Source organism: Monodelphis domestica, chromosome 3, assembly GCF_027887165.1.
Source record: "Monodelphis domestica isolate mMonDom1 chromosome 3, mMonDom1.pri, whole genome shotgun sequence".
NCBI classification, from domain to species: Eukaryota; Metazoa; Chordata; class Mammalia; order Didelphimorphia; family Didelphidae; genus Monodelphis; species Monodelphis domestica.
The window spans coordinates 495,002,540-495,009,226 of NC_077229.1; the positions used below are offsets into that span (position 1 = coordinate 495,002,540).

Consider the following 6,687-nt stretch of genomic DNA (forward strand, 5'->3'; position numbering starts at 1 on the left):
CTGTCTCTGTATCCCTAATATTTGGCACATAGTAGGCATTTAATAAATGAATGTTAAGTAAATGAATGAATGCCTTTCTTTTTAAACTATCACTTGTTTCACTGGAATATTATATCCTTTGTTTTCGGAAAAATATCCAGTGAAAAAGTAAAAAATCAAACAAATATGACAAAATGTTCACTATATTTATGTTCTGGTTTTTCTGGAAATTAAAGTTGGATACTATTTTTTTTTATTTTGTAAAGATATTTTATTTTACCAACTATATGTAGTAACAAATTTCCACATAAGTTTTCCAAACTTATATGATCCTAATTGTCTCCCTTTCCCCCTACCTTTCCCCTTCTTGGAGATGGCAAGTACTTCAATTTGGGTTATACATGTATTATCATGCAAAACATATTCCCATATTGTTCATTTTTGTAAGAGAATAATCCTATAAAACCAAAACTCCCATACAAAAATCCAAGTACCCTAAAGTGAAAATTTTTTACTGGAGGTGGAGGTTTACTTTGTCATAAGTCCCTCAGAATTGTGGGAAAGAAAACGTTTACAAATTCTAATTGCCTTTTTTCAAAATGTAGTGGCTTTTCCTTTGGCCCTTCAATGTTGTCAATGTAGAGTACATGTTCTAGACATATAATGACTCATGTTACTTTAGCTATTAATAAAGAGATATGTATATCACTGCTAGCTTGTTAGCTGAATTACGTAAGGCCCAGGAAATAGATACAGGGTTGGATGCATTTTCCAGACTTTGGAAGGTTGGAGAATAGTATGAAAAAAACTTTCTAAGTCTCATAAATTGGCAATGTACTCACAAAGCTGACTTTATGAGGTCATAATAAACTTTGCCAAAGGCATCCTGAGGCATACCTTCTACTACTCATGACTGATGATCTCATCATTAAACATACTTTATTTTCAAAGATTTGAGGTGCCACATAGGACAAAAGTCACACAGATAATTCCAGGAAAGCACATTTGAATGTGATTTTCAATGGCTTGTCTTTAAAAGGGCTCATACTGGAATCTTGTTAGTAACAGAAACAATAAGAAAGAAAGATGGGCAATCCAGGTTGAGGAAATGGATGTGTGAAGGGAATCTGGAAAGTCTTAGGTGTGTTCAAGGGACAATGAGTAGGCCAGTTGGGTTGTAGTGAAGAGTTCTTGTAGAAGATACTGGGAAGATAGGAGAATGAGGGAGGCTTTGAATACTAAGCTAAGGAATTTGGATATTATCCCTTTAAGGGGGAAAAAGGGGTTATATATATAAAAAGGTTGGATTGTATTATATTTAAAATAGGGTCACCAGGAATTTATATTAATGCCAAAGAGATTTATTTACAATTTATTTACAAAATATAGAAAGAGTGAAGTAAGAAAATAAGAGAGAGGATAGGGTAAGATATCTAGCCTAAGCACTAAGTAATTTACTCCTGGCCCCTGGCTCAACCCTGGGCAGGGAGAGTTAGTCCTTAGGCCTCGGCAAAGGGGGAAATCTCTCTCAAGAGGCAAGTCTTCAGAAAATCCAATATGAAAGGAGTCAGGCTTTCATTCACTATGTCTCAGGTCCAGTCTGCAGATTCTTCACCAGCCTCCACTCCAAAGAAAAAAAGAGCTTTCAGTAGAACTGCACTCAGGAAGTTGTCACTCCGTTTTAAAGACAATTTTTCTTGTGTCACTTCCTCTGCCTTCTCCTAATTCTACATTTACCAATCACAGTTGAAGTCTTGCTTTAGGACTGCCCAGGAGGCAGTCAGTTGATTCTGATTTGTCACCCACTATCACACACTATCACAGACTCAAGTGTGAATGGGGTGTTTGCACCTTTGGTGATTAAATTTAAAAATGGGTAGATCTTCTCACTCAACTTTAAGAAGGGTGTTTACACTTTTGGTGATTAAATATAAAAAAAGGCAGGGGTTACAATTTAATGTTCACAATCAGGGGAGAGTTAATTATTTTCATGTTCACAATCAGGGGAGAATTAAATTTAATCTTCACATCCCATAGGAAGTGAGAAGCCATGGAAAGTTTTGAAGCATTTCATTTCATTTATTTATTATTATTATTCTTTTAAAAAACCCTTACCTTCTGTCTTAGAACTGATACTAAGCTTTGGTTCCAAGGCAAAAGAGTGGTAAGGTCTAAGCAATTGGGATTAAGTGACTTGCCCAAGGTCACACAGCTAGGAAGTATCTGAGTTCAAATCTGAACCCAGGACCTCCTATCTCCAAGCCTGGCTCTCTGTTCACTGAGCCACCTAGCTGCCCTAATGAAGCATTTTAGAGATATTAATCTGACAGCAGTCTATCATTCAAATCTTATTTCCCTAATGAATTAATTCTTCCTAGACCATTCTAATCCACACTCTGGTCTCTCCCTTCTTTGAACTCCTAACATTTAAAGGTAAATCAGTTTTCTTTCCCCTTGACAGTTGGACTGGCCATTCCAGTTTCCTCAAATCAGGACAGATATGAGTCTCCCCAAACAATTTTTAAGCTGCTTAAGGGTAGGGACCATTCTTTGCACAACTTAATGCTCCCCTCCCCCGTCCCTGCCAGTATTTAATATAGCTACTTTTGCATGACTTGAGCAAGCAAGCAGGGTGTAGACGCCCAGCTGAGCTGGGGTGAATGGTTATCCCCCGCCCCCATCAGTAACTTTAGCTGGCCTCTCTCCCATGGTGAGGCCACTTGCAGAGTTTGACTGCTGGCTTTTGAGATTTAGCTTGTGCTGTTCTAGAAGGAGGGAGTGGGTGTAGACATGGGGAGCTGGCGCCTCACTGTGGTAGATGAGCACCGCTGCAGGGAGCAGTAAGTCGACCTTGGCTTTGATGGCTGTGAATTTCCCTTGTGCAGTGATCATTCTTCTAGGAGTTGGAGTGTCCTATGTATTTTAATTGAGTGTTCATTTTTCAAATTTGTTGTATTTGCATTTTTATTTCCTGATCCAACAATGTCCCATGTCACTGCTGGGTCAATTTGAAGATGATTTGAGGATGCTGCTTGTCCTTGGCATCAACATTGCCATTTGCCAGCTGGCATTTCTCTAGAGACAAAGGTGGTAGAGTTTCAGGGAGAACTAAAAGAGAACACAGGACACAAGTACTTCCCTTTCTTAGTTGTTATTTGATAATTTGTTTGGTTCTGCCTTCTCACTTTTCTGATATTAATATTCAGGGATAGGGAGAAATATTGGACTAGTGATTTCATTTGGTGCAGAGAACTCTCAGTGGGGGATGGTCCCTATCAGTACAGGTTGACACCTTCTCAGCCACTTAAAAGTCTTAGAGTTGCCTAGAGCAATGAGAGGTTAAGGAACTTGCCCAGGGCTGCACAGTCAGGAGGTATCAGAGCTGAAATTTGGAGCCATTCTGCGCACTTGCCTCTTAATTAGCATTAAAAGAGTTGTCATGCAAAGTTATCCCACTGTACCATTTTTCAATAAATTTTGCATATTAATTTCTATAAAAGTATGTATTAGAATAATCTATACATACACTGAAGATATCCTTGATGAAAACATGAGAACAGAGCAGATGGGCATTTGCAAATTATTCTCAGTAGCAGATCAGTATTTACAATTTTACAGTCACTTGACTAAGAATTGGAGAAAATAAAAGATCCACCTAAGTCTATTTTTGTCCATTTCTTTCCCAAATTAATTTGGTAGATGTAAATGCAATCTTAAAGGTCCATATGAAATGAGGAATTTCTCTGCATATATTAAATCCTTTTGATTCCATGACAAATTCGATGATGAAGACAATTTTATCCAAGGACGATAACAAACAATGAAGGAGATCGTGGCTCACTGAAGGAGATGTAGATCAAAGGTGTTACTAGGGTTTCTTGTCTCATATCAGTTAGAAAATGAATGCCTTTTGATGGCAAAGTTCTCCAGATGTTCAAGTTTATGAATGATATTGTACTGATATAGTCAGCTCTTTGGGAGCAGGAACTTTATATTTGACTTCCAATTCCCTAGAGCAGTGATGGGCAACCTTTTGAGCTTGGTGTGTCAAAATTCGCCAGAAAACTGAGCATAACTCAGGTGGTGTGTCACTTTGAGAAAAAAACCACAATTTCACAACATTTATAGTTTAAATAACAAAAATGTATAATTGTAATATATAACTGTATTTAATAAACCAAAAACTAATTATTTAGCTTACCTGCTTAGTGACTTCTTTGTTCATCTGTTAGCTGGTTTATTTTGTTGGTCTTGATATTATTTAACCCTATGTGGGGTGCCATAAACTAAGATAAGTGAGGGGGAAGGGGAATTCTTTAACTAACCTGCCTGTTAGTGACTTTTTTGTTGCTGAATTTCATTGGCTAAATCTTCAATTGAAGGTTGGTATTTTGTACACTTCAAGCCCAAGCAAGAGCTATTAACTTCATGTCAATCTGTTTCTTTTGTTGGTTTTGATATCATTTAATGCTGAAAATAAGGTCTGACAAAAGTATGTAGAGGGAAAAATTGTGAGTAAGCCATTGCTATATTTTTCAGGGTGCTAAAAGTGTCTGGTAATCCATTCCAGGTACTCCTCCTTTGCATGTGGGCCCGAGCCCTGCCAAGTCTTCCAGCTTGCTTGGCCTGGCCCTGCCCCCCCCACCCATGGCCAGTGCCTGGAGCAGCCCTCCCCACCCCTGACTGGGCTGGGGCATGGTCACAGCCACAGCTGTGGGCGCTCAGCTCCCTGGGAGGCTCCCGGGCCCTGAGGTATGCTGAGTCCACATGTGACTGTGTGTCATTGAAAATGGCTACATGGTCAGTGGTGACACATGTGTCATAGGTTTGCCATCATGGCTCTAGAGCCTATCTTGGTGTCTGTCATGTCATTTAAAAAATGTTGGCTGATTGATTGATAGCTTCAAGTCTGGGGCAGCTAGTAGTGTAGTAGATAGAGTGCCAGGTCTGGAGTCAGGAAGAATCCTCTTTCTGAGTTCAAATCTGGCCTCAAATACTTATTAACTATGGGTCCCTGGGCAAGTCACTTAATCCTATTTGCTTCAGTTTCCTCTGTCAAACTGTCAATCTGTCAAGCATATTAGAGAAGGAGATGGCAAATTACTCCAGTATTTCTGCCAAGAAAACTCCAAATGGGGTCCCTAAGAGTCAGGAATTGAAAACAACTGAGTAACATAAAATCAAGCCTATGGATATTATAAGGTATCCTCAGTAGAAATCATGACTTTTTGAAAGAGATAGCCCTGGCAGTATAAAATGGAAAAACAAAGCAAATGAAAAGTATAGGTTTCCCTAAATCTCACAAGCAATTGGACATATTTGCTCAGTGAATTAGGCCCTCAGTAAATCGATCCTGGACAGGTATTGCAAATGACCAATGAGCTCTTCTTAATCAGAAGAGATAGAATCTCCCAGAGTGCTTTCTCTCTCCCATACACATATACTGTATTGCACAATGACTATACAATACTTATAGTAGGATATAACAAAAGAATAAAAGAAGCATACAGAGGATCTTGAATGCCAGAATAAATATTCAGAATTTAGTTTAGGAACAACCGGAGGGCTTTGAGTGGAGGACCAATGGTATCTGAACTATGAATACAAAAAAATATTCTCACAGCAAAAGACAGGATGAACTGGTGTGGCTAAAGATCAGAGGTAAAAGATTAGTGAGAACATTGTTGCTGACGGTAGTAGGAATAGATAGTCAGGAGCCAATCAGAAAACTATTACACTGGTAGAATTGAGAGGACCTTGCAACTGATGGGACTTTAAATGCTGGTTATGCACAGGAAGTTAAGGAATGGGGAGGGTAAAAGATAACTTTCAGGTTTGGCATTCAAGGCTTTCTATAATCTGGTGTCTCCTTATCTTTCTAGCTTCTCTCACTGCTTTCATTTATTTGTATTTCTTTCCAGACACATTGGACTAGTCAATGTCCTGTAATGTGAGATCAAGCTGGAGCCTACTGTGTGGGTTAAGTAGGCAAAACATTACAGAATTAGAAGGAATCAGGGATGGGAAGCCAGGTAGATCATTTTATTTCTATGGGTTTAGGAGGAAGGAAATGGTGCTTAAAGAAAATTATTCTAGTAATTGTATATAGAATAGATTAGAGAGGCCAAAGACTGGATGGAGGCAAAGAGAATGTTTAGGTAGGTTACATGATCAGGACACAGGACACTAGATTTGGAGTTGCGTGACTTGAATTCAAACCTTGGCACTGCCACTTGCTAGCTAGGTAACCTTGGTCAATTAATTTCCCTTTCTTAGGGCTTCTATTTCCTCTGTAAATATAAATGGCAGTTTGGATAAGATGATTTCTAAAACTCATTTTACCTCAAAATCTATGATCTCATGATCCTATATGATCTAGGAAATTACAGGCATGCCTTCTACATGGAGAGTTTCCCCATAGTGATTTTGATATATCATGGGTTGGCATAAGAAATTAAAGGAGAAATTTGGGGAGTTTTGCAGAAGTTGCAGACAACATGCAAAGACCAGCAGACAACACAGAAAAAAAGTTTAGAAACTCAAAAGTGAATAAAATATAGTTAGAGTGTTATATAATGTCAACATATCTTTTAATACCATAAATATACACAACTAATTTTTTAAAATTAAAATAAAAAAAAGTTAAATTTTGCAAAAAGAATGAGAAAGCCAAAACATTTTATGCAGATTTTTCAGATCCTGAGGGTG

At 38.2% G+C, this 6,687-nt stretch overlaps 1 protein-coding gene across 1 annotated transcript in view; it reads left to right on the forward strand.

The window, feature by feature from the left end:
- Nucleotides 1-6,687, forward strand: part of CMYA5 (cardiomyopathy associated 5) — a 118,887-nt gene that overhangs the window by 24,020 nt on the left and 88,180 nt on the right. The window lies entirely within an intron of this gene.